We start from the raw sequence: 23,605 nt of genomic DNA on the forward strand, positions 1-23,605 counted from the left end.
TTAAACATAGTTTAATGATATTTTATTTATATTATTAATAATGAAGTATAATTATTAAAGAATATAACCAAAGTTGACTTGATACAACCCCAACACCTCTGTAAATGTGGGAGAACTCACAATGGCCTCCAGTTAAAAACAAGTTCAAGTTCTAAATAAGGTGTTCCTCTGGCCCCGCCCACTGAGGCAAACCAATGAGATTGTCTGTATCTCCAGAGCAGAAAAGTCAAAGTAGAAGAGAACATCTGTGCAGCACAGAGGCTGTTTAGTTTAGAAGAACATTACTCATCTGCTGTCTGTTTGTCTTTAACAACTCCAAAGACATGCTGCTTTACCTCTTTTTACTTTGCTCTCACTTTATAGGTGAGTGTTACAACACACATCAAACTCTAATTTCACCTGCTGTTTAGACCAGATATCTGAACAACTATTTCAAAGTAGATGTTTATCTGTGGGAGCTACAAATTCCACTGATAGAAAAAGACTTTTGTTTTCTTCATGAATCTCAAAATGATCAAAGATGACTGATGAAGTAGAGGACTGATTTTCAGTCTCTTGATGTCTGAATCTCCTGCAGACTAACAGACATGTATAATACTTGTTTTCAAGCCCTGGGCTCCATGAACAGCATAAACCCAGAAACAACTGAAGAAAAGGTTGAAGAGGGAGGAAACATCAACCTGACCTGTACATATGATGGTCGAATCCAGAACATCCAGTGGTACAGACAAAACCAGAGATCCAGACCAGAGTTCCTGCTCTACATCACAGAGGGATGATTAGTCTATAAACAAGTTTCTTATTTCTCAGCTCACATTAACAAAACGGAGAAACAAGTAAATCTGGAGATCTCCTCTGCTGCACTGACTGACTCTGCTGTGTACTACTGTGCTCTGAGGCCCACAGTGACAGGAAACACCACAACTCTGTACAAAAACCTCTGGAGAGAAGACAACACAATACTCCACAACAACCACTAGATTGAGTCACGGACTGTGAAACTTCAACTGTAGGTATGTGTAATGTTTGTAAAACCCCGAGATGAAACAGGCGGACAACGACATAGCAATAGATATGCTTTTAATCCAGAGGCTGCCGGTTACATTCACAAACAGTGACTAACTAACCATGACTGCTCTATATATGTGACGCCCAATAGATGGCGTTGTTGCTTCACTTAAAGCTGTCATCAACATTACATTGCTCTTTTTTTTTTTTCTTTTTAACAAAGAAACAAAATAATGCAAATGTTGCTATACTGAACTTGCTCTTCAAACATACTTCAAAACTTTCCTGATAACAGAACACTTTGAATCTGAAATTAAAACAGAATAGATCAAATCTGTCTGAAAACAGAAAAATCTAGTTTTCTTTTCTTTTTTTTCTTTTAACTGTTTGACTATAGAATAATTGAAATTAAGAAATAAACAAAAACTGTCCATTTTGGTATTCCAATGTCATTGTCTCTCTACTCCACACATTTCAAGTAGCAACTGTTTATTTGTAGTCCTTCAAGTATGTGGGAGGACATCTGAATCGTGTGGGGTATCTTGGTGTAGTTGTGGTTGTAGAGGCTTCACTGTATTCACGACCGTCGTCATCAGGATCAGCTGAGATGTCCAGTAGCTGTGGTGGTATCTTCTTGAAGAATGAAGAATTCCTGACGATGCAGTGCCCATCTCTAGCCGCTGTAACCATGGAGCCTTTGGTATTGGTCACAGTGTACGGCTTGTTGTTGTATGGTGTGGTGAGCTTGTTTTTCTTGGGCTGACGATGAAGTACAGTGTCCCCTGGAGTAAGTGTGTGTGGTTTGGCATGACGATGAAAGTCAGCATGAGATTTCATTTTGTCCTTAACCTTGTTGTCCTTTGCTCTCACTTCAGAATCTGTACTGTTACTCGGTGTTTGAGTGAATGAAGGAATCTTCGTGAACATCTTGCATTGGAATAACAGTTCAGCGGGTGAGCCCTCTGTTGTGCTGTGAGGTGTGGATCGGTACTCACGTAGGAAGATGTTCAGTTGTTGTTTCCAGTGCATTCCCTGTGTGTCCGCAACACGGATAGCTTTCCCCAGGGTCCGCATGAATCTTTCAGCCGTAGCATTGGCTTGGGGCCAAAGCGGTGTGATCTTGCGATGTTCGAATCCTAGATAGTCTGAGAACTGGGAGAACTGATCACTGTTGAATGGCGGTCCATTATCGGTTTTTACAACTCTGGGGATCCCAAACATTGAGAAGACCTTGTCTATGACCGGAATGACGGTGTTTGCCGAAGTTGAGCTTACACTCTCGACAACTGGATAACGTGTGTAGTCATCTATGACAACAATCAAATACTCTCCCGTTGGGAGCGGTCCATAGAAGTCTGCACTCACACTGTGCCATGGAGATTCTGGTAGAACTGACATTTTTAGTGGCTCATTCTGTGTAACTGGTGTATTGACTTGACATGCGAGACAACTGCGTACTGCTGTTTCTGCTTTTCGATCAATGTCTGGAAACCATACCTTGGTTCTGAGTAGTGTTTTAGTTTTAACAATTCCCTGATGTCCTTCATGGGCTAACCGTAGCACTCTCTCTTGTAGGGAAGTGGGAATAACTATTCTAGTCCCCCGCAGTACGATGTCTGAGTCATGTGATATTGATAGTTCACTGCTAACTTGTTTGAACTGCTTTAGTATGTCTGTATTACGTGACTTGTCCATTTTGTTCCAAGTGTTGTGTCTGATGCACTCACTGAACTCTTGAAGGATTGTGTCTTTAAGAGTCTCAGCTTTGATCTCAGCGAGTGTCATAGCTTTTGGTATCGCATTACTCACGATGAAGTTAACATACTCCTCTGCCACTTTCGTTGCACGTGCGTTGTCAGCTGTGTCAAAACGGATGGGGTGACGGGACATGTAGTCAGCAGGGTTGTCAGCTCCTTTTCTGTACTCCATCTTGAAGTCGTAGGGCTGAAGTCTTAGTCCCCATCTCTCAATTCTGGCAGGAGGTTTTGATCTTGGGTTATTCCATATAATCTCCAGAGCTTTGTGGTCAGTTACTAGAGTTACAGGATGACCATAAATGTACAGATGGAAGTGTTCACAACTCCACACAATGGCCAGAGCTTCTTTCTCTGTCTGTGAATATCTCCTCTCCACATCACTGAGAGATCGACTAGCATACGCTATTATATGCTTTTCTCCTTTTTCATCCTTTTGACTGAGAATAGCACCCAGTCCGACAGGGCTAGCATCCACAACTAACTCAGTCTCTTTGCTTGGGTCAAAGTATGACATAACTGTGTCACTTGTTAGACCGTTCTTTAATGCTTGAAATGCAGCTTGCTGTTCTGGACCCCATTCCCAGGGCAGGTCCTTTCTGGTTATCTTGCGAAGGGGCTCAGAGATAGAGGCAAAGTCTTTTATAAACCTGGAGCAATAATTGGCCATGCCCAGCAGGCTCTTGACTTCACTGACAGTCTGTGGTTCTGCAGCGTGTTGAACTGCAGCGACCTTCTTGGGGTCAGCTGAAACACCTTGTGCTGAGAAAACAAAACCGAAGAATTGAAGCCTGGATTTGTTGAACTCACATTTTTCACGGTTCAGTGTGAGACCGCTTTCTTTGAGTCTTTGGAACAGCGCTCGTAGGTTGTCGTCATGTTCCTTCTGAGAAGCGCCGTAGACTATGATGTCATCACTGAGGTTCTTGACGCCAGAGAGACCTTGTAGTGTTTGACATATGGTGTTTTGAAACACCTCAGCAGCGGAAGATATGCCAAAACTAAGCCTTTTGTAGCGCCTCAATCCAAGGTGAGTCGTGAATGTAGTTATGTACCTACTGTCTGGATGCAGCTCTAGTTGGTGATATCCAGCTCTCAGGTCCAGTTTAGAGAACACCGTAGCTCCATTTAACTCATGTATCACGTCGTCCATGGTGGGAGTGATGTGACGTTCTCTTTCTATGGCCGTATTAGCTTGCCGCATGTCAACACAGATCCTTACTTTGTTTGGAGCTTTCGGCTTAGGAGCTGCAACAATGGGCGAGACCCATGGCGTCGGGCCAGTGACCTCTTCAATGATACCATCTGCTTCCAGCTTCCGAAGCTCATCCTCAACCTTCTGGCGGATATGGAATGGCACTCGTCGATGAGGTTGACATGTGGGTTTGATGTCAGGATTTATATGTAGTTTCACCTGAAAATCTTGTAACTTTCCAATACCATGGAACAGTTCTGGATTGTTTGCCACCAGCTCATCAGCAGCTGTGCTATGCTGTGGTGTGGATGATACTGCAGTGACTATTTTAATCAGACCAAGTGTTTTTGATGTTTTATAGCTAAGTACATTAAAACAGTCACCTTTAATGACATAGAATGTGCACCTTGTTTTTTTCTGTCCCTTTTCCACGCTGCACTTGAATGCACCACTGACAGGCAAAGGAACATTGGAGCGGAAGGGGTAAATCTTGGTCGCACTGTGATTGAGCTGTGGGCGTGGCATTAGTGTCTCAAAACTCACTTCACTAATACAATTAGCTGAGGCTCCTGAATCAATTAGCACTTGCACATCACGGTCATTCAGCTTGATTTGCATCTGTGGCAAGTCCGATGTATTGTCATCACTAACTGTGAACACATATTTATCATCACTGCTTGAGGAGTCATGTTGTGTTTCATTATCTGGTGCAGCTTTTGTTATGTGGTGGACTTTTCTGGAGTGTTGTTTAACAGTGTATCGGGGCTGTCTTTTAATACTGTCTTTGGATGTTGAGCGACATTGTTTAGCGAAATGGTTTAATTTTCCACAGGCTCTACATTCTTTGTTTTTAGCAGGACACTCACCATCATGAGGATATTTGCCTCCACAGTTCCTGCAGCGGTTGTTGTGAGTGAGACGTTGTTTTTCAGGCCACTTTCTATTTTTTGGATATTGCCTCTCCACGGGTTTCCTGTTAACTGCATTCACTGAAGGCGTAGCTGCTGTGTGTTTTTCCATGCCACTCGCTTGCATTTCCGACAGTTCAAGTGTCCTTGCGTGATCAAGGAGCTGATCCAAAGTCATATTTGGTTCCCTCAGTGCTTTCCTCCGCAGCCTGGATGACGTACAGCACTGTATTATTTGAGTTTTTATCTCCACCGTAGTATCTGCAAACTCACAATTCTTAGCCAGCATCTTCAGTCTAGTGTGATAATTGTCCAGACATTCTCCTGGTTCTTGCATGGCTTTTCTAAACATATAGACTTGGTACTGTGCGTTCTTGTTGGGAGAGAAATAGCCAGTTAGCTTCTCCTGCACGTCTGCATATTTATCATCCTGTGCTGCTAACGTGTCATATATGTCGTGCACACGTTCTCCTGCGATATGCAACAGCAATGCTTTAATTCTCGCATCTCCAGTAATGTTCATAGCAGTCACATAATTCTCAAACCTTTGCACCCATTTGTTCCACCGTGGTCCAATAGATCCAGGATCCGTTTCTGTGTCGAAAGGTGGTAGAGTTGCGTGTGCTGCGGCAGCCATGCTTGCTAGTTTTTTATCCAAGTTGTACAGTCACGTTGTTCTGCTTTAGCTTCGTGGTCGCTATTAACTTGGTCTCCGTCTGTCCAGTTTACTTTTCTTTCACTGAAAAATGCCTCTTTGCGTCTTTTCCTTTACTCCTCGTCGCCAATGTAATGTTTGTAAAACCCCGAGATGAAACAGGCGGACAACGACATAGCAATAGATATGCTTTTAATCCAGAGGCTGCCGGTTACATTCACAAACAGTGACTAACTAACCATGACTGCTCTATATATGTGACGCCCAATAGATGGCGTTGTTGCTTCACTTAAAGCTGTCATCAACATTACAGTATGGAGATGTAGGCTTGACTGTTTTGTAGTGATGATAAAGAAGATCTCTGACAGGTGCTCTCCACATATCCAGAACTGTTTGAATGTAACATGAATTTGGTTTGCAAACTATAGATATAAATGAAGCTCTTAATATACAAAAAGTTAATATGATGTGATGGTTTGTCATCATATTTAATCTGGATCAAATCATTAGAATAAAGTACCATCATAAACAGTTGGAATGACAAAATTAGAAGTGAGTTTCTTTTGTTCTGTCTTTGATAAACACGTTCTTCTTTGGCTGTGATTTCTCGTGGTGTACCACAGGGTTGAGTTCAAAGCCCGGCCTTTTTATTTGCAAGTTGAATTTGATTTAAAATAAATTAGTCTAGTTTCTTTTTTGTTGTTATTGATGAACAGATCTTATCTTAATCCAGTCATAGATGCCTCTATGTTACTACATTTGAGATGTAAGTGTTAAGAGGAGGAGCTACACAAATGAATATGAACAGTGTCACTTTGGAACAGAAGAGCTGCTGTGTTCTCTCTACTGTTCATTTATCACAGGAACAACAATGCAGCTTCCTTTGGTTTGGATGATGATAGTATTCTTTCATACTGGTAAGTACTAAGAAGACGTAATAAGATCTAAGACATGAAACATGTGTGTCCAGATAGACAACTACAGTCACAGTGAAATATATGTATTTTCTTTAGGATCCTCTGAGGAATTAGTGACACCATTCAGAGAGGTAATGATGGCTGTTGATGGAGAAAATGCGACTCTCTCCTGCAAATATTCAGGCTCTGCCAAGTACCTCTACTGGTATCAGCAGAAATCAGGTTCATCTCCACAACTTCTCATCGGAGAATATTCAGAGAAAATAGAGAAGTTGTCTACTAGACACGACAAACAATCTAATGAGTTTCATCTGGAGATCTCCTCTGCTGCACTGACTGACTCTGCTGTGTACTACTGTGCTCTGGAGCCCACAGTGACAGGAAACACCACAACTCTGTACAAAAACCTCTGGAGAGAAGACAACACAATACTCCACAACATCCACTAGAGGGAGTCACACTGATAAACTTTAGTTGTATATGTTGATACAGTTTAGATTATTTTCCCTCATGATACAGTTGTGATAAAACTCTTCAGAAATGAAAATGATTTGAGATGAGTCTCCTCCTACTGACTGCAGAGGAGCCTTATGACAGAGAACTTGGTCATTGTAATATAACAATGAGTAAGGTCTTTAACCTGCTATTTTGTAAATTGTCTTCAGATAACATTTGTTATGAATTGGTGCTATACAAATAAAGATTGATTGAGAACACTTTTAATCAAGCAGTGAACATCAGACCGAACAACTCGGCACCAACTCATACTAGTTCTTCCTTTACAGCACCTCACCTCTGTAAATGTGAGAGAACTCACAATGGCCTCCAGTTAAAAACAAGTTCAAGATCTAAATAAGGTGTTCCTCTGGCCACGCCCACTGAGGCAAACCAATGAGATTGTCTGTATCTTCAGAGCAGAAAAGTTTGAGGAAGTCAAATTAAAATCATGTCAAAGTAGAGGAGAACATCTGTGCAGCACAGAGGCTGTTTAGTTTAGAAGAACATTACTCATCTGCTGTCTGTTTGTCTTCAACAACTCCAAAGACATGCTGCTTTACCTCTTTTTACTTTGCTCTCACTTTATAGGTGAGTGTTACAACACACATCAAACTCTAATTTCACCTGCTGTTTAGACCAGATATCTGAACAACTATTTCAAAGTAGATGTTTATCTGTGGGAGCTACAAATTCCACTGATAGAAAAAGACTTTTGTTTTCTTCATGAATCTCAAAATGATCAAAGATGACTGATGAAGTAGAGGACTGATTTCCAGTCTCTTGATGTCTGAATCTCTTGCAGACTAACAGACATGTATGATACTTATTTTGCAGCCCTGGGCTCCATGAACAGCATAAACCCAGAAACAACTGAAGAAAAGGTTGAAGAGGGAGGAAACATCAACCTGACCTGTACATATGATGGTCAAATCTACAACATCCAGTGGTACAGAGAAAACCAGAGATCCAGACCAGAGTTTCTGCTCTCCATCACAGAGGGAGGATCGATTCATCCAACAGATTCTGATTTCTCAGCTTACATTAACAAAATGGAGAAACGAGTAAATCTGGAGATCTCCTCTGCTGCACTGACTGACTCTGCTGTGTACTACTGTGCTCTGCAGCCCACAGTGACAGGAAACACCACAACTCTGTACAAAAACCTCTGGAGAGAAGACAACACAATACTCCACAACATCCACTAGAGGGACTCACACACTGATAAACTTCTATGGTATGTCATGATGAAGGTTTGATGTTTCTCAATTCAGAAATGAAACTAGTTCAACAGATGAGTCTCCTCCCAATGACTGCAGAGGTGTTTGATGACAGAGAACTGTTTGATTCCAGCTGTGAACATCAGACCAAACTCTACTCACAAAACTGAATCATACTGAACATTCAGTTACAGCATCTCACCTCTACAAACATGGAACAACTTACTGTTATTTTGTTCTTCTCAGCTCTCATAGGTATGTATGTAAAGGAAAATGTGGGTGTTTAGGGAAATAATATGTATTTACATTTTAAAAGAATTTGAATTAAAACAGTAGTTTTTTTATTTGCGAAATTTCTCTTTCTTTTTAGAATCCAGCTATGAAGAGCTCACTCCAGTTAAAAATGAAGAGTCCAGTTTAGAAGGCAGCACTGTTACTCTGTCATACAGTTACCCTGAACTGTTAACTAATGATTATTTCTTCTGGTATCGACAACATCCAGGAAAACAACCACAGCTCCTTGTTGGTCACAGCGCTTCAGGAACAATAGGAAATGCACTTAGATCAGGATTAAAGATTTCAGTGGAGAAAAAAGAAATCAACATGAACATCTCCTCTGTTGCACTGAATGACTCTGCTGTGTACTACTGTGCTGTGAAGCCCACAGTGACAGGAAACACCACAACTCTGTACAAAAACCTCTGGAGAGAAGACAACACAATACTCCACAACATCCACTAGAGGGAGTCACTGACTGTGAAATATCAATTGTAGGTATGGAGATGTAGGCTTGACTGTTTTGTAGTGATGATAAAGAAGATCTCTGACAGGTGCTCTCCACATATCCAGAACTGTTGGAATGTAACATGAATTTGGTTTGCAAACTATAGATATAAATGAAGCTCTTAATATACAAAAAGTTAATATGATGTGATGGTTTGTCGTCATATTTAATCTGGATCAAATCATTAGAATAAAGTACCATCATAAACAGTTGGAACGACAAAATTAGAAGTCAGTTTCTTTTGTTCTGTCTTTGATAAACACGTTCTTCTTTGGCTGTGATTTCTCGTGGTGTACCACAGGGTTGAGTTCAAGGCCCGGCCTTTTTATTTGCAAGTTTATTTTGATTTAAAATAAATTAGTCTAGTTTCTTTTTTGTTGTTATTGATGAACAGATCTTATCTTAATCCAGTCATAGATGCCCCTATGTTACTACATTTGAGATGTTAGTGTTAAGAGGAGGAGCTACACAAATGAATATGAACAGTGTCACTCTGGAACAGAAGAGCTGCTGTGTTCTCTCTACTGTTCATTTATCACAGGAACAACAATGCAGCTTCCTTTGGTTTGGATGATGATAGTATTCTTTCATACTGGTAAGTACTAAGAAGACGTAATAAGATCTAAGACATGAAACATGTGTGTCCAGATAGACAACTACAGTCACAGTGAAATATATGTCTTTCTTTTTAGGATCCTCTGAGGAATTAGTGACACCATTCAGAGAGGTAATGATGGCTGTTGATGGAGACGATGTGACTCTCTCCTGCAACTATTCAGGCTCTGCCAACTACCTCTACTGGTATCAGCAGAAATCAGGTTCATCTCCACAACATCTTATAGGAGGATATTCAGAGAAAACAGAGAAGTTGTCCACAAGACATGACAAACAATCTAATGAGTTTCATCTGGAGATCTCCTCTGCTGCACTGACTGACTCTGCTGTGTACTACTGTGCTCTGCAGCCCACAGTGACAGGAAACACCACAACTCTGTACAAAAACCTCTGGAGAGAAGACAACATAATACTCCACAACATCCACTAGAGGGAGTCACTGTTCAAACATACTTTTCATAGTCTGATTGAAATATCAAAACTTGAGCTTTTCTTACATTTCAAGGAGGAGCACAGTTTAGAGTTAAGATGTCACTTTTTATCTGTTATGACACACTGACCAATTGCCTATTGAACAACTCAGCAGCCTGTCATGGGGTCTTTGATGATACGTGGATGATTGCATCGTTGACATACAACTGGCAACAAACATCTTCACAGCTGTCTGGTAGTTGGTTAATGTATAGGAAAAAGAGCAGCGGCCCCAGAATGGATCCTTGTGGTACGCCAACATTACAGTGTTGAGGGGATGATATTGAACTATTGATTTTAACTCATTGCTTTCAAAATTCCAGACATGATTAAATCACCTGAGAGCTTGATTACAGAAATGTAGATTTTTTTGAGTATTATAAATCAAGTCATGGTTTACAGTATCAAAGGCCTCTTTCAGGTCTAGAAATACTGCTCCCAAAACTCAGTATCTAATCCAAACATATCTTTAGCCTGAGAGGTATTAGATTAATTATTTGTTGAATGTTGCCTTCATTAGTCTGTGTAATGAAGAATGAGTTTGATGCATTTGTAGGTAGTATCGCTTTCATTGTGCAGGTCTGAAAAAGAAGCTGACGCCAGATGCTGTCACACGTATCAGAAAGTATGTTAAAAACATATCTAAAACTGTGCAACAGAGAGACATGACAAATGCATAAACACCAAATTTGCAGCAAATACATGAACCATGCAAATTTACAACACCTCAACTAAATTAGTACATATATTCAGTCACTTTTCTCTCTCTCTTTCTGGGAATATGCATTTTTGACTTTAGAATCAATTCTGAATTCCAGTCCTGTCTCTCCAAATGGAAATCTCTTGACCTGTTGCAGCGTGGTTTCATTCCTCAGCTACAGTACAGTCCTACATAAGAGACAAACAAAGATGATTTTAGAGTTGAGTGGAGTGAGGGGTTAAAGGGAGGAGTCAAACTGTGACTCAACGACCAAAAAGACAAACTTTCACAAATATGGTTCATAGAAAAGGAGACTCTTTATGTTTAAAGATGCTTTCAGTATATTTGAGTCAGTTTGTGACTTTGTTTCTGCTCACATTAACAGGTAGGTCATTAAGAATAACAGAGCTTTATTCATTAAAAAAGATGATTTTGAATCAGAAGCACTTCTTTGTTCCTACTGGAAATCACATTAAGACAGTAAGTGTTATTGTTCCTTCAGGTGTTATCTGTGATGATCTCACTCCAGTCAAGAATGAAGTGTTCGGTTCAGAAGACAGCACTATAACTCTGTCCTACAGATACTCCAAGACTGTTTCTAGTGGTGATGATTTCTTCTGGTACCAACAACATCCAGGAAAACCACCAGAGTTTATTCTGTATATCTCTGGGCGTAATTCTTCAAGACCAGCAGAATCTCTCAAATCAGACTCAGAGTTCTCGACTAAGGTGTCTGGAAAGAACCATCTGGATCTACAGATCTCCTCTGCTGCACTGACTGACTCTGCTGTGTACTACTGTGCTGTGAGGCCCACAGTGACAGGAAACACCACAACTCTGTACAAAAACCTCTGGAGAGAAGACAACACAATACTCCACAACATCCACTAGAGGGAGTCACACACTGATAAACTTCTATGGTATGTCATGATGAAGGCTTGATGTTTCTCAATTCAGAAATGAAACTAGTTCAACAGATGAGTCTCCTCCCAATGACTGCAGAGGTGTTTGATGACAGAGAACTGTTTGATTCCAGCTGTGAACATCAGACCAAACTCTACTCACAAAACTGAATCATACTGAACATTCAGTTACAGCATCTCACCTCTACAAACATGGAACAACTCACTGTTATTTTGTTCTTCTCAGCTCTCATAGGTATGTATGTAATAAATGGACAGTGTGTTGTGATTTTGAAAATAAAGAGTATTTCAGTTTGGACAGCAGCTGTCATTATAACATTAAATATGTTAGATGTAGATTTATGTTTACTTATTAAAAGATTCAATGACATGTGACTTTGAATAATTTATTTTACTTATTCTTTTTTAGGTGTCAGCTGTGAAGAACTCACTCCAGTTAAGAATGAAGAGCACAGTTTAGAAGACAGCACCGTCACTCTGTCCTACAGTTACTCCAAACAAGCTGATGGCAGTGATTATTTTTTCTGGTATCGACAATATCCAGGAAAACAACCACAGTTCATCATGTTCATCTCAGGGTTGAACTTCACAAAAACAGCAGAATCTCTGAAATCAGAGAAAAGGTTTTGGACACGACTCTCTGAAGAAAAGGATCGTGTTGATCTACAGATCTCCTCTGCTGCACTGACTGACTCTGCTGTGTACTACTGTGCTCTGAGGCCCACAGTGACAGGAAACACCACAACTCTGTACAAAAACCTCTGGAGAGAAGACAACACAATACTCCACAACATCCACTAGAGGGAGCATCAGACCGAAACAACTCAGCACCAACTCATACTAGTTCTTCCTTTACAGCACCTCACCTCTGTAAATGTGGGAGAACTCACAATGGCCTCCAGTTAAAAACAAGTTAAAGTTTTAAATAAGGTGTTTCTCTGGCCACGCCCACTGAGACCAAGGGCCCGTTTCAGAAAGAAGGTTCAACAAACTCTAACTCTGAGCTCTGAGTTGATTTACCCTCAGGTGGGAAACTCTGAGTTTTGGGTTCCAGATCAGCTGATTTGAGTTAAATCAACTCTGAGTAGGTTCACTCGGTGTTCAGCGTGTGCACCACTACTATAAAAAGACAACATTAATGGAGCCATGGCAACAGGTGACAAAAAAGAGATCCTCTTACTTTAACCATCTGGAAATATAACCTATTACATCTTCATGCAGACACACTACAAATATAAACCAGTTTTAAGAAAGAAAGAAAAAGTAACACTGCTGCAGCAGCACAGGAGAGAAAGAAGTGGTGAAGGAGAAAACTGCTGCTCGCGTCAGCATGTAATGAAGTCTATTCATCTAATATTTAATCTGAATAATAGTTTTGCAGATAAAAACCAGAGTAATGGTGTTTAAACTAACATTTATTGACATGAAGATGCAATTAAGTAAGAGAAAAGCGACTTTAAAACAGAACAAAATGAAATAGGCTATAAGAACAAACTATGCTCATGGTGGGAGCCAACCTTATTTTATTCATATTTGACAAAGTAAACTTAGCCTAATTAATTTGAAAGTGCATTATCAAATGTTCTTTTTATACGCTATAGCCTTCCTAACATACAACATTAAAACAACCTGGATTTTTATTCAGACAAAGCGGTGAATCTTCACTAATATTCACGTGATACGGACTGAATGAAAGAATGAGGAAAACCCAGTTTCCCTCATGTCATGGTTAACTGACTCAGTGTTTGTTAAAAACCTGCTTACTGAAACAGGCCCCAGGATTAAAGTATTTCAGAATATCCAAACAATACTTGACATAAATATACAATATCTGAACAGTACGTCTGATATGTTGCTTTTTCATATTCATTCTTTAGGGCAATTCATCGATAGTTTGGTATCAAATTTCTGAATAAATTATCCCTGTAAACATCTAGAAACACATGATTGATTACTGTGTACCACATGGTTCAACCCTGTGTCCTCATTTCTTCTTTATGTGTTGACTTTGATATTTTAAAAATGATTTGATCTATTTTCATTTGTGTAATAATAGTAAGAATGGATTATATATAAATTCATTAACATGTGCATCAGGTTCAGAACATTTTAAATGTGTTCCAGTATGCAGTTCAGAGACGCGTTCCAGGATGTCACTTCTAGAATTTCTGCACTACATTTTTACAATTCCTCCAGGGGGAGACATTATTGACCAGGTAATGAACTACTGTGTTCAAACATTATATTAATACCAGCTGCTGCTGTAAAGAGAACACTTCAACACAGTGAACATTGAACATCAGAGAGTTCCTCCTGTTGGTTTAAACCTGGTTTTAGAAATGGAAATTTGGCTTTGGATTATTCTGGCTGCTCTTTTCTTTGGTAAGATATAAAGCACAACATGTCTTCAGTGTTTTTAAGTTCTGAGCAGAAATCTATGAACATTTGAATTATTTTGTTCTTGCAGTAAGACTGAACAACTGATATTTTCCACTGTCTCATCTTCTCAGTCTCTTGAACAATATTTAATCTAATGGCTTCATTTTCTCTATCTTTTACAGGACTAACAGCTGGAGACAAAATCTATCCTGCAGTCGATGAAGTCAGTGGAACAGAAGGAGAATCTGTCACACTCAGATGTAACTATGAGACAACATACGATGATGTTTACCTCTACTGGTACAGACATCATTCTGACCTCCAGGCACCTCAGTTTATACTCCGGAAAGGAGCCAGAGATTATAGCAATTATGAATATATTCCAGATAAACGATATGAATCTCAAACATCACCCAGCTCAACTGAACTGACCATTAGAAAGCTAACCCCTGAAGACACAGCTCTCTACTACTGTGCTTTAGAAACACAGTGATACAAAGTGTAGAAGAGGCTGTACAAAAACCTGAACACAGATAACTGACTACTCTTCAAAGAGGAGGGAAGTGGGATTCAAACCACAGCTTCATGTCAGATGGATTCTGATGATTCCTGTTTGATCAGAGTCTCTGTGGTTACAGCTGCTGATGACAGTGCACAGGCTGCCTGTTGCAGTTGCTCCTGTTTGTTTTTTTACTTTCTAGTACTTTACTGTCAGAGTCAGAGGGAGTATCGGGAGTGCAGCTTGATGTGCGTCATTAAAATGCGGTTGCATCAGGATGTTCCCGACAACAACGTCTCTTTGGACCAGGATGCCAGAAAACAGAAAACACTACAACTCTGTACAGAAACACAAGCTGACATGATGACAACCTGCTGCTGGGAGCATTTCCTAAATGTTAAAACTGCAATTTCAATCTCCACCAGAGGGCGGCATTACTACTGCAGCAATGAGTTCAACCCTTCTTGAAAAAAAAACTGTTGTTGAGAAGAAAACAAATCACAGACTGAATGTTGAACATCAGAGAGTTCCTCCTGTTGGTTTAAACCTTGTTGTAGAGATGGAACTTTGGCTGTGGATTATTCTGGCTGCTCTTTTATTAGGTGAGAGACAAAGAACATATTCTGATTACTCTGTACATGTTTGTGTGTATGATTCTCAGGCAAGTTAACTAGAATCCTAAATATTCATTTATAGAATCATTAAACAATAAATATCTTCTTTCTGTTCTCTTCTCAGAGTGTAAAGGAGAAGACAGAGTGATCCAGCCAACAGAAGATGTCTTTGCTTCTGAAGGAGACATAGTCACACTTGATTGTACATTTGAGACCACTAGAACAAGCCCCACTCTGTTCTGGTATCGACAAAAATGTAATGATTTTCCGAGATACATGTTGAAATCTTACTCAGACAAAGCAGAAAAAGCTTCTGAGTTCCAGACAGACAGATTTAATGCTGCAATCAACGGGACATAAGTTCCTCTGAAGATCCAGAAGCTTCAGCTGACTGACTCTGCTGTGTACTACTGTGCTCTGGAGCCCACAGTGACAGGAAACACCACAACTCTGTACAAAAACCTCTGGAGAGAAGACAACACAATACTCCACAACATCCACTAGAGGGAGTCACTGTTCAAACATACTTTTCAAAGTCTGATCGAAATATCAAAACTTACATTTCAAGGAGGAGCGAAACTGTTACTGAACTATACAAAGAAAAGGAACTTTAATATTCAGCACACTGCAATACATGACACTGACACATTACTTCATTCAGCATGCAGTCACTGCATCTATGTGTCTTTTCACTACTATATATTTTCATTATATCAGGTATGTTGGATATAGGAGCATGAAAATAACCCACATTTTATCTGCAGAACAATAAATCTTCTAGTTTGAAAAACACAAATTACCAAAATGTTCATTCTTTCTCCAGGTATCAGCTGTAAAGAAGTCGCTCCAGAGAAGAATGAACAGTACAGTTTAGAGAACAGTACTGTTACTCTGTCCTACAGATACTCACAACAAACAACAGCTGGAGATGAATTTTACTGGTATCAACAATATCCAGGAAAACAACCACAGTTCATCATCTCTCACTCAGGAACAGGACGACTTCTATCAGATCCAGTCTCTGGACTGTCTGTTACAGTGAGAGAGGATGAAATACATCTGGATCTACAGATCTCCTCTGCTGCACTGACTGACTCTGCTGTGTACTACTGTGCTGTGAGGCCCACAGTGACAGGAAACACCACAACTCTGTACAAAAACCTCTGGAGAGAAGACAACACAATACTCCACAACATCCACTAGAGGGAGTCACACACTGATAAACTTCAACCGTAGTATGGAGATGTAGGCTGGACTGTTTTCTGTGCTCTAAAGATAAACTGAAGGTCTGAATATAATATTAATTATCTACAAAGTACATCTTGTTTGTCATCATATTTACTCATGTGTTTAATTTCACCACTGTTGAATTGTATAATTTAAATAAAGTAACTCAGTAAACTTCCTGCATTCTTTTGTCTTCTGCTTTATTAAAGAAGTTTGTCTTCTGTTCATTGGAAGCTGCGATTTCTCGAGGTATTCCACAGGGTTCATTCCTGGGTCCTCTCAGTTTTTAATTATATGCTGGCAGCGATATTGTTAATATTATTTGATCAGGTTTCCTTTGTTTTGGTTTAGATTAATGGATCTTGTAAAATTGTTCAAGACATTCATTGGCCCTTTTTCAAACTGGCCACTACACCCTACCCCTACGCACTACCCCTCCGTTTGCGCGTCCCCGTGGAGGGTCCGCCATGTTAAGTCCGTCCCAAACCAATTAGCGGGGAGTGGTAGTGGGTTATAAAACCCTCCACCAGCGAGTGTGCACCAATGCCGACTTTCGGATCACGTGCAATGCCTATTGTGTCCGGTCGTTATGGATGAAGCAACCTGTGAGTTTTGTGCAAGTGCCTATAAACACTGCTCTAACTAAGATAGACATTTAATATCCTCATACAGGCGTTAACAACTTCAAAGGTGTATTGTATTGAGGATCAAATATATGTTTATTTATTGTGTTTCATATTTACAGGGACTGTTGCAAAAACAAAAGAATATTAAATCACGTTGCAGACAACTTTGTTGTGAACATTTATTTCTTTTTTTTCTACTTTTGATGTCTTTGTGAAATCTCAATTCAACAATAAAAAATACACTTTTTGATGTTCTGATGTTCAACAATATTATCCTTGTCTTTGCATTAATTTAGGACACCCTGTTCTATGAAATTACAATAAATTAACTGAAATTATAAATTACAATAAACAATGTAGGCTCAATCTAATAGTTTTGTTACCAGTCTACACTAATATAACTGAAAAAGAAGAATAATCTAGGCTACATAAATATTTTTACAGAATGCTTTAGCTACAAAAAAAAGTCGTTCCCGCAAGATACCGTTGAGTAACCATGGTAACATACAGTTCCTGTTTCCACCTGAGAGAGGGAAGTTTTTCCTAAAGCCTGCCGCTGTATTTTTACCCTACACCTTGATGAAGGAGAAGGAGGGTTTGGTTTGAAAAAGGGCCATAGAGTCTGGAAAAAACTTACTGGATGTAACTTTTAAACACAATTGTAATATTTTTTATCTCCACTAGAGGCAACATAATCAAGGGGGAAGATCACCACAGCACTCTGTTCAAGCATTCATATGTAACAGCTGCTGTAAAGTGAACTATTCTCACACTTCTGGCTGAACATCAGATCAGGTCTCCTGTTGGTTTAAACCTTGTTGTAGAGATGGAACTTTGGCTGTGGATTATTCTGGCTGCTCTTCTATTTGGTGAGAAACTATAGCATAACATATTTCCTTTACTCCTCACTTGTTTGAGTGTCTGTTTTAAAAGCTACATAACGTATTTAACCTCAATCCTTTTTTTAATCAATCAACAATTCATCTCTTCCTCTTTCTGTTCTCTTCTCAGAGTGTAAAGGAGAAGACAGAGTGATCCAGCCAACAGAAGATGTCTTTGCTTCTGAAGGAGACACAGTCACACTAGATTGTAAATTTGAGACCTCAACGACCCCCTATTTGTTCTGGTATCGACAAGAAATGGGTGATTTCCCAAAGTACCTGTGGAAAGGTTATGCAGGATTGTCACAAAATGCTCTTGGGATCTCAGAAGACAGATTTAATGCAACAATCAACGGGAAATCAGTTCCTCTGAAGATCCAGAAGCTTCAGCTGACTGACTCTGCTGTGTACTACTGTGCTCTGCAGCCCACAGTGACAGGAAACACCACAACTCTGTACAAAAACCTCTGGAGAGAAGACAACGCAATACTCCACAACATCCACTAGAGGGAGTCACACTGATGAACTTTAGTTGTATGCGTTGATACAGTCTAGATTATTTTCCCTCATGATACAGTTGTGATAAAACTCTTCAGAAATGAAAATGATTTGATATGAGTCTCCTCCTACTGACTGCAGAGGAGCCTTATGACAGAGAACTGGGTCTTTGTAATATAACAATGAGTAAGGTCTTTAACCTGTTCTTTTGTAAAGTGTCTTCAGATAACATTTGTTATGAATTGGTGCTATACAAATAAAGATTGATTGAGAACTCTTTTAATCAAGCTGTGAACATCAGACCGAACAACTCGGCACCAACTCATACTAGTTCTTCCTTTACAGCACCTCACCTCTGTAAATGTGGGAGAACTCACAATGGCCTCCAGTTAAAAACAGGTTAAAGTTCTAAATAAGGTGTTCCTCTGGCCCCGCCCACTGAGGCAAACCAATGAGATTGTCTGTATCACCAGAGCAGAAAAGTTTGAGGAAGTCAAATTAAAATCATGTCAAAGTAGAGGAGAACATCTGTGCAGCACAGAGGCTGTTTAGTTTAGAAGAACATTACTCATCTGCTGTCTGTTTGTCTTCAACAACTCCAAAGACATGCTGCTTTACCTCTTTTTACTTTGCTTTCACTTTATAGGTGAGTGTTACAACACACATCAAACTCTAATTTCACCTGCTGTTTAGACCAGATATCTGAACAACTATTTCAAAGTAGATGTTTATCTGTGGGAGCTACAAATTCCACTGATAGAAAAAGGCTTTTGTTTTCTTCATGAATCTCAAAATGATCAAAGATGACTGATGAAGTAGAGGACTGATTTTCAGTCTCTTGATGTCTGAATCTCTTGCAGACTAACAGATATGTATAATACTTATTTTGCAGCCCTGGGCTCCATGAACAGCATAAACCCAGAAACAACTGAAGAAAAAGTTGAAGAGGGAGGAAACATCAACCTGACCTGTACATATGATGGTCAAATCTACAACATCCAGTGGTACAGACAAAACCAGAGATCCAGACCAGAGTTCCTGCTCTACATCACAGAGGGAGGATCGATTCATCCAACAGATTCTGATTTCTCAGCTTACATTAACAAAACGGAGAAAACGAGTAAATCTGGAGATCTCCTCTGCTGCACTGACTGACTCTGCTGTGTACTACTGTGCTCTGAGGCCCACAGTGACAGGAAACACCACAACTCTGTACAAAAACCTCTGGAGAGAAGACAACACAATACTCCACAACATCCACTAGAGGGAGGCACACACTGTGAAACTTCAACTGTAGGTATGGAGATGTTGGCTCGACTGTTTTGTAGTGATGATAAAGAGGCTCTCTGACAGGAGATAAACTAATACTACTCTGAATATAATATTAATTATCTACAAAGTACAGCTTGTTTATCATCATATCTACTCTGGTGTTTAATTTTACCACTGTTGAAGTGTATCATTTAAATAAAGTAACTTAGTAAACAGCCTGCATTACAGATTCTGGTGTTGATTTCTTTTGTCTTCATATTTATTAAAGAAGTTTCTCTTTTGTTCTTTGTGGGCTTTAATTTCTTGAGGTGTTCCACAGGGTTCATTCCTGGGTCCTCTCAATTTTTAATTATATGCTGACCATAATATTTTTAAATTATTTGATCAGGTTTCCTTTCTTTTGGTTTAGATTAATTGGTCTTGTAAAACTGTTCAAAGCCTTCATAGAGTCCGGACAAAAACTTGCTGGAAGTCCCTTTTATACACAATTGTAATATTTTTTATCTCCACTAGAGGCAACATTATCAAGGGGGAAGATTACCTCAGCACTCTGTTCAAGCATTCATGTGTAACAGCTGCTAAAGTGAACTATTCTCACACTTCTGGCTGAACATCAGCTCGGTTCTCCTGTTGGTTCAAACCTTGTTGTAGAGATGGAACTTTGGCTGTGGATTTTTCTGGCTGCTCTTTCCTAAGGTGAGATAAAAAGAACTACACATATTAATGATTCTATTTATTAAATAAGTAAACTGGAGTTCAGAGCAGGAATCTCTGAACTGTTGACATGTGTCTGTTCTGACTATAACTATAGAGTTGACACTATTCACTGTCTTCCCTTCAGCCTCACTAACAATGTTTAGACTCATGGTGTCCATTCCTACACTTTTTACAGGATCAGCAGTTGGAGACAAAATCTATCCTACAGTCGATGAAGTCAGAGGAACAGAAGGAGAATCTGTCACACTTACATGTAACTATGAGACAACATCAGAATATGTTTACCTCTACTCAATTGAAATGACCATGAGAGCTAACCCCTGAAGACACAGCTCTCTACTACTATGCTTTAGAAACACTGATACAAAGTGTAGACGAGCATGTACAAAAACCTGAACACAGATATCTGACTACTCTTCAAAGAAGAGGGAAGTGGGATTCAAACCACAGCTTCATGTCAGATGGATTCTGATGATTCCTGTTTGATCAGAGTCTCTGTGGTTACAGCTGCTGATGAGACACTGAGGGAGGATTCACATGAGCATCACATATATAAAAGAAAATGAGTCTAGAATATGAGCCAAATCAGTCACGCTTTAGAGGGGCCAGTCTACTGAGCTTCTCATACCACTCGTATGCTGACGATACCCAGCTCTTCCTGTCATTCTCACCAGATGACGTTACAGTCTCAGAAATAATTTCCTCATGCCTCAAACCACAAATCTGTACAAAAACACAAACTGACAAACTGCTGAAAGCCGTTTGTACACAATGTAATGCCAAACTTTGAACCTCCACTAGAGGGCGAATGCTTCTGCACTGTGTTGAACCACTCTGTTGATAAAAACTGTTAATGAGAAGAAAAGTAATCTTTCTGTGAATGTTGAACATCAGAGAGTTCCTCCAGTTGGTTCAAACCTTGTTGTAGAAATGGAACTTTGGCTGTGGATCATTCTGGCTGCTGTTTTCTTTGGTGAGAAAGAAACTATAGCATAACAATTGTTTATGACCTTCTATTTTGAGTGTTTGTTCTTAACGCTAGGTAACTTATTTAACCTGAAGCCCTTTTTTCATTTATCAACAATTAATCTCTTCCTCTTTCTGTTCTCTTCTCAGAGTGTAAAGGAGAAGACAGAGTGATCCAGCCAACAGAAGATGTCTTTGCTTCTGAAGGAGACACAGTCACACTTGACTGTAAAGTTGAGACCACTGACACAACCCTCTATTTGTTCTGGTACAGACAAGAAATGGGTGATTTCCCAAAGTACCTGTGGAAAAGCTATGTAGGAATTTCAGAAAATGCTCCTGGGATCTCCGGAGACAGATTTAAAGCTACAACAAACGGGACATCAGTTCCTCTGAAGATCCAGAAGCTTCAGCTGACTGACTCTGCTGTGTACTACTGTGCTCTGAGGCCCACAGTGACAGGAAACACCACAACTCTGTACAAAAACCTCTGGAGAGAAGACAACACAATACTCCACAACATCCACTAGAGGGAGTCACACACTGATAAACCTATGATTATTTCATTCATGATACAGTTGTGATAAAACCTGTAAGGAATTAGAGTAGTTTAAAGAGTCTCCTCCTCCTGACTGCAGAGGAGCCTGATGACAGAGAACTCTTTAAATCAAGCTGTGAACATCAGACCAAACAGCTCACCAAACATACTCATACTTGTTCTTCACTTCTGTTATTTTGATCTTCTCAACTCTCATAAGTATGTATGTAAAGGAAAATGTGGGTGTTTAGGGAAATAATATGTATCTACATTTTAAAAGAAGTTGAATTAAAACAATAGATTTTTGAGGTGTGATGGATTGTGTTGCATGAAGAGTTGAATTTCAATAACATACGATTCTGTATCATATCTTCTTTTCTAGAATCCAGCTATGAAGAGCTCACTCCAGTTAAGAATGAAGAGTTCAGTTCAGAAGGCAGCACTGTTACTCTGTCATACAGTTACTCTGAACTGTCAACTGGTGATTATTTCTTCTGGTATCGACAACATCCAGGAAAACAACCACAGCTCCTTGTTGGTCACGGCGCTTCAGGAACGATAGGAAATGCACTTAGATCAGGATTAAAGATTTCAGTGGAGCAAAAAGAAATCAACATGAACATCTCCTCTGTTGCACTGACTGACTCTGCTGTGTACTACTGTGCTGTGAGGCCCACAGTGACAAGAAACACCACAACTCTGTACAAAAACCTCTGGAGAGAAGACAACACAATACTCCACAACATCCACTAGAGGGAGTCACTGACTATAAACTGGAATCGGTCAGGAGGGTAACTTACAAGACAGATCATTAAAAGTTAGCAGAGTGTCAGTAAAAGATGATCAGTGTAAAGTTGTCAGTCGGGGAATAACACAGGGCTGTGAATGAGACCTGTCTCTGTGATCAGGCTCCTCCTTCTAATCCTCTAACTTAGAGTTGATGTGGACTAAACACAGAGATCACAGCCTTCTTTATACTCTCTGTAACTCAGAGTTATTAACACTGCAGATATGATGTCTCTGGTTATCTCAGTGTTGCTGGCTGCTGTGTGTCTTGGTATGAACTCTGTTTCTTTGATATCAATCCAACACTGACATGATTCTTTAACAACACACTAATACTATTTGTTACTGTTTTACAGAATGTATGGCACAAACAGACAACGTGCTGCAACCAGAAGGAGATGTGACTGCTACTGAAGGAGAGGCAGTAACTCTTGGCTGTCAATACAACAGCAGTTCATCAAATGATTATCTCTACTGGTACAAATAGGATGGAAACAACAGCCCCAAATTCATACTGAGCCGCTTTAAGTTTGGAGAAGGGAAAACAATGAAAGAGTTTGAGGAGAGATTTTCATCCACACTGGATTCTACTTTAAGATCAGTTCCTCTGAAGATCCAGAAGCTTCAGCTGACTGACTCTGCTGTGTACTACTGTGCTCTGAAGCCCACAGTGACAGGAAACACCACAACTCTGTACAAAAACCTCTGGAGAGAAGACAACACAATACTCCACAACATCCACTAGAGGGAGTCACACACTTTAAAAATCTACATGCACGTGTTGACGCGGTCTAGATTATTCGCAGTGGATAGAAACATAAAATGGATGTACTCAGGATAAAAAAGACTTTACATTTTTATTAAACATAAAATCTTCATATCTATTGAAATGTATGCTTAAACCAATGGACCAGTTATTTTGTTACCCACTCTTTTCTTGGCATCTTCTACATTTCC

General features: G+C 39.7%; 1 pseudogene; it reads left to right on the forward strand.

Moving 5' to 3' along the window:
* The first annotated feature begins 9,669 nt into the window (after positions 1–9,669).
* Positions 9,670–23,309, forward strand: LOC136178912 (uncharacterized; annotated as a pseudogene).
* The last annotated feature ends 296 nt before the right edge of the window (positions 23,310–23,605 follow it).

Source organism: Labrus bergylta, chromosome 4, assembly GCF_963930695.1.
Source record: "Labrus bergylta chromosome 4, fLabBer1.1, whole genome shotgun sequence".
NCBI lineage: Eukaryota > Metazoa > Chordata > Actinopteri > Labriformes > Labridae > Labrus > Labrus bergylta.